Source organism: Pleurodeles waltl, chromosome 1_2 (assembly GCF_031143425.1).
Source record: "Pleurodeles waltl isolate 20211129_DDA chromosome 1_2, aPleWal1.hap1.20221129, whole genome shotgun sequence".
NCBI lineage: Eukaryota > Metazoa > Chordata > Amphibia > Caudata > Salamandridae > Pleurodeles > Pleurodeles waltl.
The window spans coordinates 987,657,483-987,678,065 of record NC_090437.1 but is presented as its reverse complement, the minus strand read 5'-3'; the positions used below and the strand labels follow the sequence as shown (position 1 = coordinate 987,678,065).

Here is a 20,583-nt window from a genome sequence, read left to right as displayed (position 1 = left end):
TAGCCATTGCAGTGCCTATGTTCACAGTTTACTGCCACATTGATTTGGCAAATCAAACTACTTGCAAGGCCTACACTCCCTTTTTACTACACCTAAGTCACATCTAAGGCAGGCCCCAGATAGCCCTATGGGCAGGGTGCTGTGTAGGTAAAAGGTAGGAAATGTACCTTTATGTTTTTACATGTCCTAGTAGTGATAAACAGCTTATTTCATTTTCTACGACTGTGAGTGCTGCTCCTCTCATAGATTTGCATTTGAGATTCCCTTATATATGTCTAAGTGGTAATTTCTGACCTGTGAGGAGTAGCATGGGCATGTTTGGTATGTTTGGAATGGTAGTGAGAAATCCTGCTTACTGGTGTGGGTGGATTTTACATTACTATTTTAGTAATACCACATTTAGAAAGTGGGAATCTTTCTCTGCTTACAACTCTAGTGCTTTGCAGCCTGACTCCAATCCACATCTGGGGCAGAGTGACAGCTACACTTGGTGTATACTTTCCAGACAGCCATAACACAGGAAGGGCTGGGTGTGACAGGAGAGGCATCTGCATACTGACAGTCATCCTGGGCTGGGGGTGGTTCACATCTAACATGTGAATAGGTTGTGTCCTGTCCCCACCCAATGGACTGATTACCCCTACTGACGTCTGGAGGTAGGGCTGGGGTGAGAGGGTGTTGTGCTTCACTTGAAAATGATCCTTTTAAGTTACCCCTGAACAAAGGCATTTTGGAGAACAACTACAGGGCTTTGACCCCATAATTTTTAGAGCACTTTTGGAAGTGGGACTAAATCTCTGACAGAAGGACTGCTGAGCTGCAAAAGAAAACATCTGGACTGTTTTTCTGCTGTTGCCCTGCTACCTGCTTTTGTTGGGTGCATAAAGGACTCGCTGGAGTGCTTTTCTGCTGTCGCCCTGCTACCAGTCTGACTCTGTTATGTAAGGCACTGTGAGATTGCCAGAAGGGATTACCATTGGGATCACTGGTCATGCTGTGCTGGACTGCCTGCCCTCTGCTGTTGTCTGCCTCTCCCAAGTGTTCTCTCAGGGGCCCAGCTCATGGGGAGCACTGTCTGTAGCTCCTGGCCCTTGAAATCCTAAGCGATTGGTGGGCGCCTTCTACCACCACTTCATTTTGGAAATTAGCACGTAAAGAGAGCTTCCCTTTGTAGTTCACATGAGTGCTTTTTCCCTGTCTGCAAGTGGTACAGGCAGAGCAGTGACCACTATTCAACCAAGCACCCGGAGAGCGCTTTTGTGATTATTTTCCCAAGTGCTCCTGTTTACTGTATCTATGGGCATGGAGAAGTAGTGCTGCCCGACTACGAGCACTCTGCTAGTGTTTACTTTCCCCCCCCCTGAAAATGTCCCCAGGCCCCTGTGTCAGACACTGCATTTCAGAGGCGCATCAAGGAGGTCCCGGGCCCCCACCTTCTCTCCCACGGAGAGAGCACTACAGAGCAGTCCGGCCCAGGCGCTGGGAGAAGAAAGGGCCATGGCACTGCTTGGATCTCATGCTGCCGCTGGAGAGGACAACACTTGACCCACCGCTGCACCACGTGCAGGCGGAGGGAACTGAGAAGTATTTTCTTGCACTCCTCAGCAGGCACGTACCCCTCTCCTTACCTGGAGCTGCATTAGGGGTCCTCACCTTGCCACTGAGTGGGAGTTACTGCATTCTACCACAGTGGAGCAGCCGCAGCTTGTGCTCAGAAGATAGGCTTTCAGTAGGAAGCTACCGTATGTAACATAATAGGTGTGCGAGGTTCTCAGCGCCCCATGATTGAATATGGCGAACTTGGTGCTGTCGCACCGAAATAGCTTACCCATGTTGAGGGGCACATTTTTTTGGAGCACATAGCAGGGTGCTTTTTGAGGCCTAAGTGGTACTGACCACTGGGGGGGTATGTCTCTGTGGTCCTGGCCTTAAACATGGGTTCCTCTAATGCATCATACTGTCTGCTCAGCATTTTATGATGACTCATGTGTTTGCTTATTCTAACCAAACTGTTGCATTTCATGATGGGATATATGTCGTAGTCCACTCTTGCCCATTCAAGAAACCGGGCCCTAGTTCAGTAATTGCATGGTTATGTGTATTATTATTCAGGTGTTCCTCTAAATGAGTTTACCTCACTTATACTGATTATGTAATTCATGTCTTGTTACAACCTGAGCCTTATTACAGTAATTGCATTTTTGTGCGCAGTGCTCATGATACATGTTGTGTCGATACATGCACCATAATTATGATGTCTACTGGTAAATAGTGTCCATGGGATTACAATGATAACCTACCTGCTATGCCTAATGGCCTGATGTTGTGATTCTTGTCTGAACCTTTCATTTTTGTAATATCAGGATTTACATAATGTGAACAGCGCTTACAAATAATGTCCTTTTGGCCTTTGATTCATGCACAAGATACACTATATGTATACATTTTCATATAATCCTGCGTGGAGTCTATTTTTGTGGTGTATTTATTGTGTCACTGGTGTGTGTTGCGTAAACGCTTTACACATGACCTCTGGGATAAGCATGTCTGCTCTGTGCCAAGCTATCATGGGGTGAGCACAGGTTACCTTTAGTGTGTAACTTACTCGCCCTGACTGGAGTGGTGGGTTCTGTGTGGCTGAGGTGCATACCCTAGCCAACCAGAAACCCCATTTCTAACACTCAGAAGAGCCTGCCTCCAAGATTGCCTTCAAGACCTCATTTTGGAGTTACCACCACAAACTGAAAGAAACCAAGAAGAAAGCTCTGACCCAGAGGCTTGAAGCCAGTAAGAACAAATACAAAGAACTATTTACCATTGGGAACAAATTCATCCATCCTGCAGCCATCTCCAACTCCATCACAAACACTCTGCAACCATCTGACTTTTCCCATGACAAGATATCTACAATCTACAGGAACTTCAACCCTCAACCACACTATACCATCCAACTCTCACCTCCGCCCTCTGCCAATAAGGTCACCCTTCTCACGGAGTGGACCCATTGACCAACAAGGGCATAGCAGCCATAATGGCATCCACTGGGGGGCCCCCATAGACTCATGCCCTCACCACTTCAACCTACCTAGGGAGACCAACGATAAACACAGCACTCAAAACCGTCATGAACGCCTCTTTCGCTAAAGCCACCATACTGGATGCTTGCAAACATGCCAAAGTCACCCGCTCCTCAAGAAACCATCCTCGGACTCCAATATTCTCAGCAACTACTGACCCATCTCCCTGCTCCCCTTCCCAGCCCAAATCATTGAAAAGGCTATCTACCTTCAGCTCTCCCGCTACCTTAACACTATGAACTCCTGGACAGCTTGCAATCAGGCTTCCACAGCAACCACAGCATCGACACAGCACTCATAGCTGCAGCAGATCACATTCACACCATACTAGATTAAGGTCAGACTGCTGCACTCACCATCCTGGATGTTTTTGCTGCCTTTAACACAAGTCTCCCACCACACACTCATCTCTAAAATCCACGAAATTGGAATCCAAGGACAGCTCTCAAGTGGATAGACTCCTTCCTGACTGGAAGAACACAATGGGTCATGCTCCCTCCATTCACCTCAGAACACAGGGTCCTCATCTGTGGAGTCCCACAAGGCTCTTCACTCAGCTCCACTCTCTTCAACGTGTGCATGACTCCTCCAACACGCATCACTCAGACCCATAGACTCAACATCGTCTTTTAGGCCGATGATACCCAACTCAACTTATCCCTCTAAGAAGACACAACCACCACCAAAAGTAACTTTAAAATGTGTATGATCAACGTGCCAACTAGATGAGAAATAACTGCCTGAGACGCAATGCTGACAAGACAGAAGTTCTGATTTTCAGCAACAAGAGCTCACCCTGGGAACTAAGGCCGAACTTGGAACCCAAAGCAGCCCTGGCAAATTTTGTCAGACCAGCCTCCATAGGGTGCATAGCGAGTGGGCCTCACCACTACAATGGAGCATGGGAGGTTCTCCCTCCGAGAAAATTTTGAAAAAAAATGGGAAAAATTGTGCATTTTGCAGCACATTTGTCATTACATTTTAAATTGTATTTGTTTTTACAACATAGTATACGAAGACTTAACAATGCACTAGGAAACAGCAATCTTTATTGGGGCTCTTCAGTGATTCCCTCACCATCTCCCTTTAACATGCCTCTCATCTCTCCATTGCCCCTCTCCCACATGTATTTCATTTGGTTTATAGAGCCTCTCTTACCAATGTAGGGTGTTGGAGCGCATTACATCACACACACATACAAGGACAGTGAATCGCATGTGTGTAAATCAGTGTATAGGAAATGTTACATAAGACAAAGGGGACTACAAGGTGTAGGATTCACATGTCATCCATACTGTTAGGCATTTTGTAAGAGTGCTTGGTTTGGGGAAGCATAAGCTCAGGATTCAGAAGGTAACACTGCGGTTAGGGTTGGCTTTACTAATAACAATTTATTTCTACCCAAACAAACCCCTTTTCAGCAAAATTAGGATACTCAACGACTGTGGAGAAAACCTGTGCCAGGCTGTGTGCATGCAGCTCTTTGATGGCAGTTCACAGCTCACTGTGCTAGATTATAATAGTACCTTATGAACTGCACAGCAGCAAAAGGGTATCTGTAGTAAAAGCAGTATTCCACTGAGCACTGCACATAAAATACTGTTCTGTAATCTGCATAGTACATGTTCTTTGAAGCTGGCAAAATAAACCTCTGTGCTACATTAGATGGGTCAAAACTGCCACTAGGCCAAACTATGATCTCTCTCCAGCAGGTACATTAATCTCCAGAGTTATCTTGGCACTTTTATTGTTGCCAGAAAAGTGTTGGATGCACAAAGAACTCTGCAATGCTTTTAAAACTGCTGCACTGCTACAAAACCTGCCCCCCAGTAACAAAAGGGGTTCCCCTCCCTTACAGCCTCCTTGATAAACACCGGATGCCCGATACAGCCAGTCTGGCCTTGCCTTGGGCTCCACCTGGTGGCCCACAGATCTAGGCCCCACCCCCACAACCTCCGACCATGCCAGAAACATGGGCATTCTCTTGGACACCAGCTTCACCATGAGACACCAGATCAATTCTGGCACCTCTCCCTGCTTTCACATACTCTGCATGCTCAGAAAAATCACAAAATAGCTCCCTGCCGACACCAGAAAGACTGCCAACCAGGCCCCCATCACAAGCAGACTGGACTACAGCAAGGCTCTCTACTATGACATCTTAGCCCACCTGCTGTGCAAGCGGTAAACCATTCAAAATGCCACTGCCAGACTAGTACTCAAACTTCATCACCGCATGCACATCACACCTCACCTCTGTCACCTTCACTGACTCCTCATTTAGAAACACTGCCATTTCAATATACTCACTCATGACTACAAGACATTACACAATCTCAGCCCCACCTACCTCAACCACCGACTACACTTTCAACAACCAATGAGGAATCTCAGCTCAGCCTCACTCACGCTTACCCACACTCCTGTATCCATTGAAAAAAGACAGGAGGCAGGACGTTCTCTTACCTGGCAGCCAAATCATGGAACAAACTCCCCCAGCACATTAGAACAGCTACTCCTCTTATGGAGTTCTGCAACAAACTGAAAACCTGGCTCTTAAACCGAACCTACTTACATAGACCGCACCTACTTGGTACCTTTGTTCCCCTCGAGGGCAACAACTTTGTGTTCTACAAATCTACATTATATATAAGATATACTTCAGCAGCGACATCATCAAATATTTTGGATCAATCCACTGCTTTTGATCATCTCATTTCTCTAATCACTCTCATATCCTTACGTATACCTAGGACTAGTTTTGCTTTCGTTTTACTCATATCCAGCACCACAGCCACCTTTTGGGCAAGTAATGTGTAAAATTCCATGCTGAAATTTTCAGAAGCCATTCTATTTTTTGTACATATATATTTGCATGTGCGTTAAGTTATGGGAGAAATTTAAATGTAGATGAGTTACCCATATAGTCACAAGTATTAGGATGTGACTAGTGAGATGCTTGAAGGAACAAAAATATAAGTTTCTTTAAACATGTTTCTGAAACTACAGTATAAAAGTAATATTGTAAGCACACTGTGTCAGAGTCTTTGACTTTCTAGTTCAGATTAGAAGAGGGTTCAGGCTTAACTCTGGCTTAAAAACTTAATAAAATGTGTTAGCTGAAACATTAGCAACACAAAAGGATGATGGACGGAGTGTTGAATCTTTTCAAACACTCTCCCCCAGTCACAGATCTGGGTTTAATCCATTGTTCTTTTGCTCACCATGACACCACAGTTTGGATCCAGACATATGCAAATCAGCCTTGACCCAGTTCTCCATGGGAACAGTCCAGCCCGAACTGCCAGGCCAGGTCCTCCCTGGACCAGAAACAAGCATCCTAGGACCAGTTTCAGGGTATCACCCTTCATCAGCCAGGATAGCTTGAATCTAGTGGCACAGTGAGCATGGAACCTACATCTGGGAAAACCCTTCCACTTAGGGCAACTTTAGCAACACAAAAGGATGATGGATGGAGGGCTGAAACTTTTCAAACACACACCCTCAGACACAGATCTGGGTTTAATCCACAGTTCTTTTGCTCACCATGCCACCACAGTTTGGATCCAGACATATGGAAATCAGACTTGACCCTGCTCCCCAGGGGAACAGTCCAGCCCTAACTGCCAGGCCAGCTCCTCCCTGGACCAGAAACAAGCATCCTAGGACCAGTTTCAGGGTATCACCCTTCATCAGCCAGGATAGCTTGAATCTAGTGGCACAGTGAGCATGGAACCTACTTCTGGGAAAACCCTTCCACTTAGGGCAACTTTAGCAACACAAAAGGATGATGGATGGAGGGCTGAAACTTTTCAAACACACACCCTTAGACACAGATCTGGGTTTAATCCACAGTTCTTTTGCTCACCATGCCACCACAGTTTGGATCCAGACATATGGAAATCAGACTTGACCCTGCTCCCCAGGGGAACAGTCCAGCCCTAACTGCCAGGCCAGCTCCTCCCTGGACCAGAAACAAGCATCCTAGGACTGGTTTCTGGGTATCACCCTTTATTAACCAGGCTAGCTTGAATCCAGTGGCACAGTCAGCACGGGACCCACATCTGGGCACACCCTTCCTACTTAGGGCAACTTTTGCAACACAAAAGGATGATGGGCGGAGTGGTGAAACTTTTCAAACACTCACGGCCAGTAACAGATCTGGGTTTGCTCACCATGGCACCCCAGTTTGGCCCAGCCATATGGAAATCAGGCTTGACCCTAATCCCCATGGGACCAGTCCAGACTGAACTACCAGGCCAGGTCCTCCCTGGACCGGAAATAAGCATCCTGGGACCAGTTTAAGGGTATCACCCTTCATCAGCCAGGCTAGCTTCAATCCAGTGGCACAGTGAACACGGGACCCAAGTCTATGCATACCCTTTCCACTTAGGGAAACTTTAGCAACACAAAAGGATGATGGACGGAATGCTAAAACGTTTCATAGACTCACATATCTGGGTTTAATCTGTCATTCTTTTGCTCACCATACCACCCCTGGTTTGGACCCAGCCATATGCAAAGTAGTCTATCAACCTTTTCCCAATGGGAATAGTCCAGCCAGAACTGCCAGGCCAGGTCCTCCCTGGAGCAGAAACAAGCATCCTGGAACCGGTTTCAGGGTATCACCCTTCATCAGCCAGGCTGGCTTGAATCCAGTAGCAGTCAGCATGGGACCCACATCTGGGCATACCCTTCCCACTTAGGGCAACTTTAGCAACACAAAAGGATGATGGACAGAGTGCTGAAACTTTACAAACACTCACTCCCAGTCACAGACCCGAGTTTAATCCATCATTCTTTTGCTTACCATGCCACCCCAGTTTGGACCCAGCCATATGCAAATCAGTCTTGACCCTATTCTCAATGGGACTAGTCCAGCTCGAACTGCCAGGCCATGTCCTCCCTGGAACAGAAACAGGCATCCTGAGACCTGGGGCTGAAACATGGCAAATGTCTGTGATGCTAGTCATTCTCTGTTTCTTGTAAACTATCTTCTCCCATTACTCTACTATATGGTGCTTAGTAAGGAATTCTCCTTGGCCTGCGCCTTCTCTCTGTACAGTTTTGCATTTTTTGTAGTTGTCACTTTTCCAGCTTTACTTACCTGTGTTTTGATGTCATTCAAGTATTCTTTTCTTTTCCATCATATCCTGAATCTGTTCATACATGCATATCGCACTGTCATTCAGCAATTGACTCAAAGATGTGTTTCTAATTCCTAGGTTTTGGTCCTTCAAAAAGGGGACTATTCTCCACCTATATGTGCCTCCTTTCCAGCTATCCATTTTAATACTTTACACTCTTTCATTTTTTCGTACCCTGCATGCTTCGACTCAGCAGTAATTTAAATCTGAGTTGTTCCTTCTCTTCAGTCTACAAACCATTTACTACAGACCATTGTCTTCTCATGTCCTAATTATTTTAGTTCTTATTTGTTGATCTCTTAGGAAACTTTAGCTCATTAACATCCTCCCTTCAGTCTGCAACCCACACGTTCTTACTTATTCATTGACTGAATTTATTCTCCAACGTTCCAACTACAAAAAAAATACAACTGCACAAAATCCAGGAAATGCAGGGAAGCATTAAAGGAAAACAAACACACAAAGAATGTATAGACCTTGACTCCTCCCTCTGTTTAGCAATTTCCTTTTAAAAAGAAGCATTCCATCAATTTTTCAACCTATTTGCAAAAAGGGAAACAAATCAGACTACAGCAACTACCGATTAATATTATTACTGAACTCTAAGAAAAGATCTTTGCCAGAACACTTTTAGCAAAATTAGACACCCGGGCCAATGACAACAACATTTTAGATTATGTGCAGATAGGATTTCAGTTCAACACTTGATAACATTTTCACTCTGACGACTTAGGGAGTTAAAGATGTTCCAGCTCCGGTAATAGAATCTTCACATGCCTTGCAGAATACTGCAGCACATTACATGCCTGAGGTCTCAATAGCTCATTATTCAATTAAATAATCGAACTGCACACAACGTATGGATCCAGGGGAAGCTAACATCAGATGGAAGGCTATCGCAAACTTTCTGCATAGAATGGTCTTACCCGCTGGTGTTTCTTGGACCATTATTCTGTCTCTGCATCCCAGACCTACCAAGATCACTGGACAGAAGAAATACATTATAACCAAAACTGGATATCGATTATAGTTCCAATTTGGTTTACGTGCATTGCTTAGTTCTGCTATCCACTACACCCCTAGGGCTTCAGAGATTACTCAACAATTTGGCTGAGGAAGGTAATCAGAACTATCTTCACATAAATCTTTAAAAAACAATGGCGTTTTCAAAAACACAACGTAATCTTTCTCGAAAAACAAATGGATTTCACAAATAACAGGTAAACCATTATAATGATCTAGGAATGCCAATAGATAACAAACTAAAAGAGTATGCACATCTGAACTCCTTGACCGCTACTTGTCAACAGGAGTCCTGAATCGTTTCCTTTATTCCTATGGTGGCTGTGCTACTTCTGAGGCAGTAAATGCACTTTCAACCAAAGTTGATCAACTCATTTTTAGGGCATGAGAGTTCTTGTAGGACAACTAGATACCAATGTAGACACACATCAAGCTAACTGTCCACAGTAACTACTCTGTCTCCATCAATCAACCCCACGACATAGAATACGATTAGATTTTGTCCTGAGCGCAATATTTGTTGCAACAGAAAAAAGTAATCTGCCCTATTAAAGGGAAAGCTTCCGATCTGCTCCACACACCCTCGAATTGTAATCTTTAATGAACTTGGGAAATTCCTTTCTCTTTTGCCACAAAAAGAAACAGTACTATTGCTGAAAGTATAAGCTAGGAAACTGAGAATCCATTGTGAAGGTACCAAATGTTAAATGGAATCCACTACCTCAGAAATCTACGAGGCAATGATCGAACTGAACCGAAGATTTAAATATTTAACAGCATCATATTCCTCGGGCAGATCACATTACTTAATATCTTCTTTGGAGCCACAAGTGAAAATAGTTTCCATCACTACCGACTACTATGCATTCCTATCCCATAATAGGAAAGTTCCTGGAGGGGAACCATGGACAAATCCGCCTGCCACCTCCGTTCCCTTAGCTAGGGGCTGTTGGCCATCTGACCTGTCGTCCTCCAGCATAGTAAGCCTGGCGCAAAAACGAACGGATTCATTTGTAAGGAAGAGGCCTGTAGGATGAAGCATTCAGCTGTTACCCTAAACTTCTCCAATAACATCGAGCACGTCATCAGTCGAGCAGTGAGGGTTTGCAGCAGGGCAAGAGGCTTGGAGAAGTGCAATAACTACACACGGAGACATGCCAGTTAGTAGCAGGACTGTAAGAGCATGCAAAGGTGGTCTTCTACCTTAATCATTTTAACATCACCAGCTGACTAATGTGAATATGTGCACTAAGAGGTGGATAGCAACTTTATTTTCTTTCTTTTCCAAACACTGATATGACGTTTTAATGGTTTTAGAATCCCCATCTTACAGTTTTAAATTGATAATGTACAATGCTGCAAACGTAATGTTGATATACTCACAATTGCTCACAGTTGTATTTATTGTCTTATGGTTTTAAAACTTAAACGATTAAATGTATTTTCAAGTAAGGAACTCATGCTAAATGAATGACTTCTGGGCTGTTTTTTGAAAATGAGGAATGGAGACAGATGAATGACAGCTGGTAGCTGATTTCAATGCTTAGGATTGAAAAGGTGAAGGGACCCAAAACAGGAAGGCGCACATGGAAACAGAGGAACAATATGACTGCATTTCAAAAATATTATTTAATTTCATATTTGGCTGTTTGTTCACAATGAGTTTGGGAGATTGATGCTATCCCTTTGGGTGCCAAAGGCCATTTGCTTCTACATGGACTCAACCAAGGCTTCTGTGTCATTTGATTAGAAACACATGGTTTGCAAATAACGTGCTATTAGAACATGTGTATTTGTGACTAATGTTACTACTGCAACATTCGCAACTAAATGTATCAAGTAATGTTGCGGAGACAATCTAATGTTAATACTAAGTTTATTACAATTATAATGGCTTTTGCAAACCTAAAAACGAATAATACAGGAAGTGGCGTAACAAAACTTAGAGGGCCCCCCTCTTCAGATCATGGTAAGGGACACTCCATATAATCATTCTGCCACCTGACTTGTTTAGGTATTTCTTGAATATTCACACGAGTTTAAGTGATTCAATTAGCATAAAAAAGATCAACAGCGAAAAAATATTTTAGAGGATTACTTTGTGGGGAATGTGCAGGTATAAGTGAAATCAATTCAATAGGAGGTGAAGACTAAACTGGTGTAATCATCACCTTCACTTGTGGATTTAAAAACGGGGGCTTATTTATGTCATGTGCATTTTCCTCAGCTGGATTTTAGTTTTTAAAGATTAGTCCACATGCTGTGGTGCCACCCATTTCCCACTAGTAAAGAAAGACTGTCTGACTGGGGTAAGACATCAGCTAATAGCTAAAAGGTGTAGGAGACCTAGGTCCCAATCCTAGCTCACGGATTCACTAAACGGTGTGATTTTTAGGAATTCCATACGTTTTCCTATATCTAATTAGGTGTGCCTGGGGTTGATTCAGTTTGCAATTTGGGCATAAATACCACTGACATGATCCAATAAGCGGATGCATAGACTTCCCAGGAGGTACGAGTCAAAACCTGTGCCAAACGATGATCTTTAAAACACAATTTTCCAAATTAAATTTGCTAGCAATGTATACTGTTTTTACAGACCAATGTGTAGAGGAACAAAAATACACCAATACTGATAGTGCCACAATATAGGAAGTGACTGAAAATATGCAGCCTCAATTATTGTTCCCAGGCAGGACACCTAGTGATCAGTGTTGCCAGATTAAAGATTAGGGTACTCATTCCTACATTATTTGATCTGCTGGAGTCGACATGTGAGGCATACAGTTCTTGAAAACTAAAGAGATACTTAAATGGCTGTTTCCTTGCCTCTCCTCCCTGTTATATGAACTTACTATACAGGATCCTAACCAGAAAACCAAGATGACTTTCATTTAATTCTGCCTCTCTTAGACTCATACAGGGTAATTGTGTTTCCTTAATGGCATCAGCTAACCCCACTTTTCTGATTTGCATAAAGACAGTCTCAGAACACCGCGTCATAGTCTTCCTGAGTATCATGATAGGACCTTTGTTTACACATGCAGGTGTGGATCTGCCACTCATTATCATCCCCTGCCCAAGGTAATGAGAAATTGCCTTATCCTTAGGGAAGAAGGAGCAACATAAAACATTGGAGATGGTGACGATACCATGCATGCATATTAAAAGATTTTTTTTCATTCAAATGCTGCCATTCACACTCTGTTCACGTCATCGTTTCCTACATACTGCAATGGGTCTGAAACTCTCCATTTCCATCGGGAGGGCCTACAAAGCATTAGGTCATTATGTTTCAAGGACTGTTCCCTATTTCCATAGTGGCAGGGCAATGCCACAGATATTATTACTCCACTACCCAAGGTAACTTATTAGTGACATGTTAACACTTTCTGAGGACACTGAAATATCAGTATTTGCGAAACACATTCACATGTAAAAGTGGAGTATGCATGTGTCTGCAGTGTGCCACATCATCGGATTACTACTGGTTTCCAGTTTCCATTAGAACATGGGTCATAAGAATGCAACTATGTTGGTTGAGATTTTTATTGTAATATTATGAATAACCTTAATAATACTAACAATATTAATACTAATATGTACAGCTATTGCTACTAACAATGAGCATAATAAACAATTATAATAATTCAAGACAGATTATTATAATAACACAGATAATTATAGATCACAGGCAATTAAATAAAATCGTGGCAATTGTTAAACACAGCGATTGATAGAAGACAAAAATGAGAACCCAGAGACCATTGAAGGAGGTGGAAATGTGCAGGTGAACAAAAGGGAAGGACACCAGAAAAATGCTATACCATCTGTGAAATCACAGAAGTGTAAGAAACCCATGTTACATTACAGCATCAAAGGCCTTCATATCTGGAGCACCAAAAGTACACATTAGAGGACTGCGGCACAACATTAGAAGTGTCTGTATCTATTGGACTATACCAATTATCTGTAGCACCAGCGGAGAGCATTACAAGACTGTGACACAAAATTAGGAGCATCTGCATCTATTCCACTATATCAAATATCTGTATCTATTGCACAAAATCTTATACTTATATCTATAGCAACAGCAGTGCGTATTACAAGGCTGCGGCACAACATTGGGAGCATCTGTATCTATTGCACTATATCAAATATTTGAAGCACCAGTGGAGAGCATCACCAGACTGTAACACAACATTAGAAGCATCTGTATGTATTCCACTATGTCAAATATCTGTAGCATTGGGGAGACCATTACAAGACTGTGTCACAACATTAGGAGCATCTGTATTTATTCTACTATATTAAATATGTGTAGCACCGTGGAGACCATTACAAGACTGTGACACATTAGGACCATCTGCATCTATTCTACTATATCAAATATATGTAGCTCTCAGAAGAGCATTACAAGACTGTGACACAACATTTGGAGTATCTATTGCACGAAATCAAAGATATTTATATCTATAGCAGCTGCAGTGTGTATGATAGGATGCAGCACAATACTGGGAGCATCTGTATCTATTGCACTATATCAAATATTTGAAGCACCAGTGGAGAGCATCACCAGACTGTAACACAACATTAGAAGCATCTGTATGTATTCCACTATATCAAATATCTGTAGCATTGGGGAGACCATTGCAAGACTGTGTCACAACATTAGGAGCATCTGTATTTATTCTACTATATTAAATATCCGAAGCACCGGGGAGACCATTACAAGACTGTGACACATTATGACCATCTCTAGCTACTCCACTATATCAAATATCTGTAGCACCGGGAAGAGCATTACAAGACTGTGACACAACATTCGGAGTATCTGTATCTACTGCTCGAAACCAAAGATAATCACACCTATAGCAACAGTGGTGCCCGTTAAAAGGCTGCGGAACAATATTAGCAGCATCTGTAGATATTGTAATATGCCAAATTTCTGTAGCCCCAGTGAACAACATTACAAGACTGTGACACAGCATTAGGAGCATCTGTATCTATTGCATGAAAACAAAGATATTTATATGTGTAGCACTGGGGTGCGCGTTACAAGACTGCAGCACAAAATTAGGAGCTTCTGTATCTGTTGCACTATATCAAATATCTGTAGCACCAGTGGAGAGTCTTTCAAGGCTGTGACACAACATCAGAAGTATCTGTATCTCTTGCACAAAATCAAAGATATTTATATCTATAGCAACAGCGGTGCGTATTACAAGGCTGCGACACAACATTTGGAGCATCTCTATCTATTGCACTATATCAAATATTTGTAGCACCAGTGGAGAGCATCACCAGACTGTAACACAACATTAGAAGTATTTGTATCTATTGCACAAAATCAAAGATATTCATATCTGTAGCACCAGGGCTGCACGTTACAAGACTGCGGTACAACATTAAGAATATATCTATATCAAAGGAATTCATATGTGCAGCACCAGGGGGCGTGCTTTACAAGATTAAGGCACAATATTAGGACTGTTGTCATCTATTGCACTACATGAAATATCCGCAGCGCTAGGGGAGCGTGTTACATGGCTGTGGCACAACATGAGGAGTATCTCTAGTTACTGCACTATATCAAAAGCATTCACATCTGCTGCACTGGGAAGCGTGCGTTGAGAGACTGTGACACAACCCTGGGCTCATCTGTATCCACTGCACGGCAGCAACTCTTTAGTCAATGACCCATATGCACCACCCCTCCCCTCTCAGTGAAAAAGTGTGCAAACCTGGCATCTGGCACCCTCACCAATTGATCTTATTGGCCTCCACCAGGAGACAGATGTTATGTAGGTAATCCTGACTGCCTTTTCTAAGAGATCATGGCATTCTTTTTTCCATCCTGTCAAAGAGCTGGGTTTCATGGTGGAATCTCAAACTAATAACTGCACAAAGATGACGTCATGGAAAATACTGAATTGGTGGGGATTTATTCAGAAACAAGTGTCTCTATCACTCACAAACAAAGCCTTGTAGGACGGATTAATAGGATGATTAGAAAAGTTAATAACTTCTTTTGGGAGAGTTGTTTTGCCATAGATAGTTGATGGAAATACATTATGGATATATATATTGAACATACGATTTCCTGCTTACGGAAAAACGCCTCTGCCACGCGATGTCTTCTTGCAAATTACTTTAATTAGGCAAACAAACAAAATCACCCAACGTATTTCGGGAGTCCCGGCTCCCTTGTTCACGAGTTTGTTTGTGAGCGATAGAGACACTTGTAATATTTATGGGGATCGCGACCCCGTCCCTGCCGTCTGTGTAAGGGCTCTGGTTTACTCGACTGTGTGAGCTGTTTGGAATATATATATATATATATATAAAACATCATGTTCCACATGGCACCTGGACAAGAGCCGATTAAATGTTTACTGAGAGGAAAAGCCACGGTTACATGTTATGCTGAAGAAGAACGATGTATGATGTGCAGACAATGATGAATCAGCCTAGCTATGAGGAAAAAAGATTTGTGAAAAAAAAAATACAAACATTAAGAAAATTAGAGACAGGAGCAAAACAAGCTCAGTAGGGCTGGGACCTGAGCTCGCTGACATACAACACTACTCAATCATTAATTGTCCAGTCTGTGCTTTTATTACTTACAGACTACTAAATACTATGCATCAAATTACAAATGTATATAAAATCCGCTAGATGGAAACAACTTTCGTGACACCCTCATGTCACGTTACAACTCAAGTAGTCCCTGCATTTTTTAACCACAATCCCACCATGTATACTAGACGCAATATCACAATATAGGTAGGTGCCATTTTACATAAGATAGGTCTACTGGGCTTGTCAGGTTGTCACCACATCACAAAAAGCAGCAACATGTTATAATTCACCTTTGAAATCAATGGGGACAGTATTCATATTCAATATATGCAATATCCCACTAATAAAGTCAACTGGGATAGCACCAACATTCAATACAGGTTCATATATTGTGAGACCTTGCTTGTTAACCATTAACATTGTCAATAAAGCACCAGATTGAATAAAATGTGTCCCAAAGTCTTAATTCTACTTTCACTATGTTGCTTTAGGACCAAACGACAATAGTCCCCGCATTCCAGAGCTTATGTGCAAAATGCACCAGCTCCAGGAGTGCGTGAAACAATAGAGAACCTCTCTCAGGGTCAGGGACCTATGACCGAGGCTTAGGTAGACTGTCTTGGGCTATTACCTTTGGGGCTTCGCCACTCCCTGCAGCCTCAATAAAATTCTCCAGATTCATTGCTGGTGCCCCTGCCCTTCATGTGGCACCACATACCATAACATTTCTGCAAATGTCTTCCCTTTGGAATGGGCTATGGGGCCCTCCATAGCCCAGCCTTAACAATTATAGTAGCAGCTTCCCGCCGCATTCCTTTTTTAGGGTCGAGCCTGCGCTGCATGCGCTCGCTCATGCGTATCGCAGCGAGATGCTTTAGTATTTAGAAAAGGGCTCGGAGCCCTGTCAACTTCACGTCAGTGTTTTTTATTGGTTCGTGGGCTTGCCTAATAAAATCTGCTTGCTTTCATTAGTCGAAGGCACGAATACGTCAGGCCTTTTCCGGTGGCTAGCCCTCCTCGAGCGCAGCGACCAAGTACAGAAAACATGCGAGGCTCGCTGTTTTCCATCGGGCTCGTGGACTTCTTTTTCTCTAATTTACGAGCACGATCTCGCTTGGCAGAAATCAAGCGCTTTACATAGTTAATTTCACTTTTTCGGGTTAAGTACATAAATGCACTTTTGCCCGATAGGTGAAAAGTCGGGTTAGGAGTTTACAACACGATCAGCTCTAACATGAACAAACGCGAGACCCGTTGTATTGTAAATGCTTGTTTAAATGGTGGTCCTGTGCATGACCTTTCCTTTTTGAATACTGGATGCTTGTGCTACTTGATGCTGCCTTTTGGTTAGGGAAGCACAAAGAACCCACCCCTGAGCTGCCCTGCGGGCTCCCTGCCCAGCCAACACTTTCCTGCGTCAGCACAGAAGCCAGCGTTCTTTCTCTCTCTCGTCCAAGGTCCAGGTGAGAGGGAAGAAGTGGTGGCATGGTGCACCAAACCTCTCACAGATATGGGCACAGGGGGCAGAAGGAGTGCATGGGCATGATCTCCTCTTCGGTCCCTGGGAGCTGGGGGCCTGAGGGGTCGAGGATGAAATGCATGCTGTGGTGTTTCTAGATTCATCTGTCTTCCCCCAGCGGATAGTGTCCACGAAGGCATTATGGTTGAGTCAGGCCCTAGGAGATGAGGTACCTCCAGAAGCCTTGTTTTACTGCTCCCTTGCCAGACCTGACCGCTGACTTGGTCCTGGTGCTCTCTCCTGTTTGGGGGACATCTTCCACAGCCTCAGCACATCCAGCCAGCAGAGTACTCACCTTGCGACACTCCCCAGGTGCTACGGCTTCCTGGTGCCTTGAAGGGCACCTGTGTGTCAAGCGAGTCAAGGGCCAGTCCACAGAAGTCTTAGGGGAACCATTCAGGGTTCCCCAGCAGAGGCATTCACCTAACTGTTCCTCCAGGAGTATAAAGGACTCAGCACCATTGGCCCTGGAGGGACTCATCCAGGTTTTTGGGGCAGGGCAAGTCAAAATCCTTCAGTCCATCCTTGTAGTGGCATTAGGTGGCTTCTCCCTCTTGTGCATTGCATTTTAAGTGAGGGTAGGAAATCCTAGAGCCTGGAATTCCTGGTCAAGTCTAGGCTGCTAAATTATCACTCAACCCCTCACCCAAGTGTCCTGCACAGCAAGCATTCTGGGACATTTTAACCCCTCAGGTGCCCTGGACATAACGGTTACGTCCTAGGCAGCACCGCTCGGGTGCTCAGGACGTAATCGTTACGTCCAGATAGGGGCACTTGGGGAAGCTAGCGCTCCCCCTGGGGCCCTCGTACCCCCCTCCCCGGGCAGGGATGGAAGGAGAATCGCTTCCCCTTCCACCACCGCCTCCGCCCCTCCTCACTCCCCCGTGGCGTCTGATCGCTCGCTGACCTCATCAGAGGCCTACCCCTCCGCACTGGAAGGTCAGCTTCCAGCGCTGATCGGAGGACAAATGCAAAAGCATTCCTCCTCCGATCACGTGGAGGGGCTGAGAGAGGCATCAAAGGAAAGGAAAGGCCTTTCCTTTCCTTTGATGTCTTTCTCAGCATTTCTGCTGCCCGATCGAGATGCGATCGGGCAGCAGAAATGCCACTAAACACAAGGGAGTTTGTTGTATTTTTTTAATTTATGTATGAGATGAGCGACCCCTTGGGCAAGGACCACTTCCCGGGGAGGCAATTTATTTTTAGGCCATTTCGGCCACCCCAGTGGCAGATGGGCCTATTATAATACAGGGGGGGCAGAAACCGCTAGACACCAGGAATAATTTTTTTTGTTTCTTTTAGTATTTTTTTATATGTGGGGAGCAACCCCTTAGGCAAGGGTCTCTCCCCTGGGGGCAAAATTAATTTTATGCCATTTCTGCCCCCCTAATTTTAGGCCGAAACCATTAGACACCAGGGATTTTTTTAAATTTAGATTTATACATAAGGGGAGAGGCCCCCTGGGCAAGGGCCGCTCCCCAGGAGGGCAATTTATTTTTAGGCCATTTCTGCCCCCCTGGGGGCAAATCGGTCTATTATAATTAGGCCGATCTGCCCCGGGGGGGCAGAAACCCCTAGACACCAGGGATCTTTTTTTTTCTGTTTGTGTTTATTTTTTTATATGTGGGGAGCAACCCCTTATGCAAGAGTCGCTCCCCTGGGAACAAAATTAACTCTTGGCCATTTCTGCCCTCCTTGGTGGTAGATCGGCCTATTTTTATTAGGCTAATCAGTTTTTTGTCAGTTTCATGTGAGGGGAGAGACCCCTTAGGCAAGGGCATTTCCATGGGGGAGGACAAATTTGTTTTAGGGCAATTCTGCCCCCCTTGGGGGCAGATCAGCCTATTTTTATGAGGCCAATCTGCCCCCAAGGGGGGCAAAAACCACTAGGCCCTGGGGATTTTTTTTGGTGCCAATTTCAAGCAAAAGGAGCGACCCCTTAGGCAAGGGTCACTCCCCTGGGGGGGGCATATTTCTTTTAGGCCATTTCTGCTCCCCTTCGGGGCAGATCGACCAATTTCTATTAGGCCGATCTGCCCCCGGGAGACAGAAACCACTTAGGCACCAGGGATTGGTGTGTATGTGTATGTGTGTGTTTTGTTTGGGAGGGCAGCCCCTTGGGCAAGGGTCGCTCCCATGGGGGCACATTACTGTTGGCCATATCTGCCCCCCTTGGGGTCAGATCGGCCTATGTTTGGAAGGCCCATCTGCCCCCAAGGGGGCAGAAAGCCCACCAGAGACCAGGGAAGATTTTGTTTTCAAAATAAGAGGGTGGGGGTTTGGCCATACCCCTACCCCAAAGAAATGGGGCCACAGTTGTTCTGCTCACCAGTGGGCAGATGGGGCAATTAGCCCCAATCCACACCCTGGGGGAGGGGGGGAGACAGAAAGTGTACTAGATGCCAGGGAATAAAAAAAATAAAAATTGTGGGGTGTTGGCCACCAACGAGTATGGGCATGGTTATGCCCCTGCCCCAACTGAAGGGGGTAACAGTCTTTCAGCTCTCCCTCTGCACACTAAAACATCTTAACCCATGGCAAGCAAGAGGACATTTGATTATTTTGGGTTTTGGTTTTACATTTGGGCATGAGAGCTTGGCTAACTCTCAAAATCGTCCCACTTGGAATGGTGAGGGCTGCACTTTTTGGGCTTTGGGACGCTGCCATGTAGAAAAATCCACAAGACCTAGAAACATCTAAAAGCTAAGCATCTGGTTGAGTCCAGGGTGGTGTGCTTCAAATGCACCCCGCACTACTTTCTTACCCACAATGCCCTGCAAACCTCCAACTTTGCTGGAAATCACACATTTTTTCCTCATTTTTGTGATGGAACCTTCCGGAATCTGCAGGAATCCACAAAATTCCTACCACCCAGCATTGCCTCATCTATACTGATAAAAGTTCTGCCCCGCTTGTCAGCCTAGAAATGTTTTTTTTCAAACTGCCCTTTAGACCCGCTTTGGTTCCCCCTCAAATTCGACATGTTTTTGGCTCTTTCCTGTCACAGGCACTTGGCCCACCTACACAAGTGAGGTATCATTTTTACCGGGAGACTGAGGGGAACGTTGGGTGGTAGGAAATTTGGACCGTTGCAGTGATCCCACACAGAAATGTGGGAAAATGTGACTTATTAGCTAAATTTGAGGTTTGCTGAGGATTCTAAGTAAGAAAACACTGGGGGATACACGCAAGTCACACCTCCCTGGACTCCCTGTGGTGTCTAGTTTTCAGAAAT

The 20,583-nt window shown here is 44.4% G+C and overlaps 1 protein-coding gene across 4 annotated transcripts in view; it reads right to left on the bottom strand.

Moving 5' to 3' along the window:
* Positions 1 to 20,583, bottom strand: part of CORIN (corin, serine peptidase) — a 1,512,429-nt gene that overhangs the window by 1,286,055 nt on the left and 205,791 nt on the right. The window lies entirely within an intron of this gene.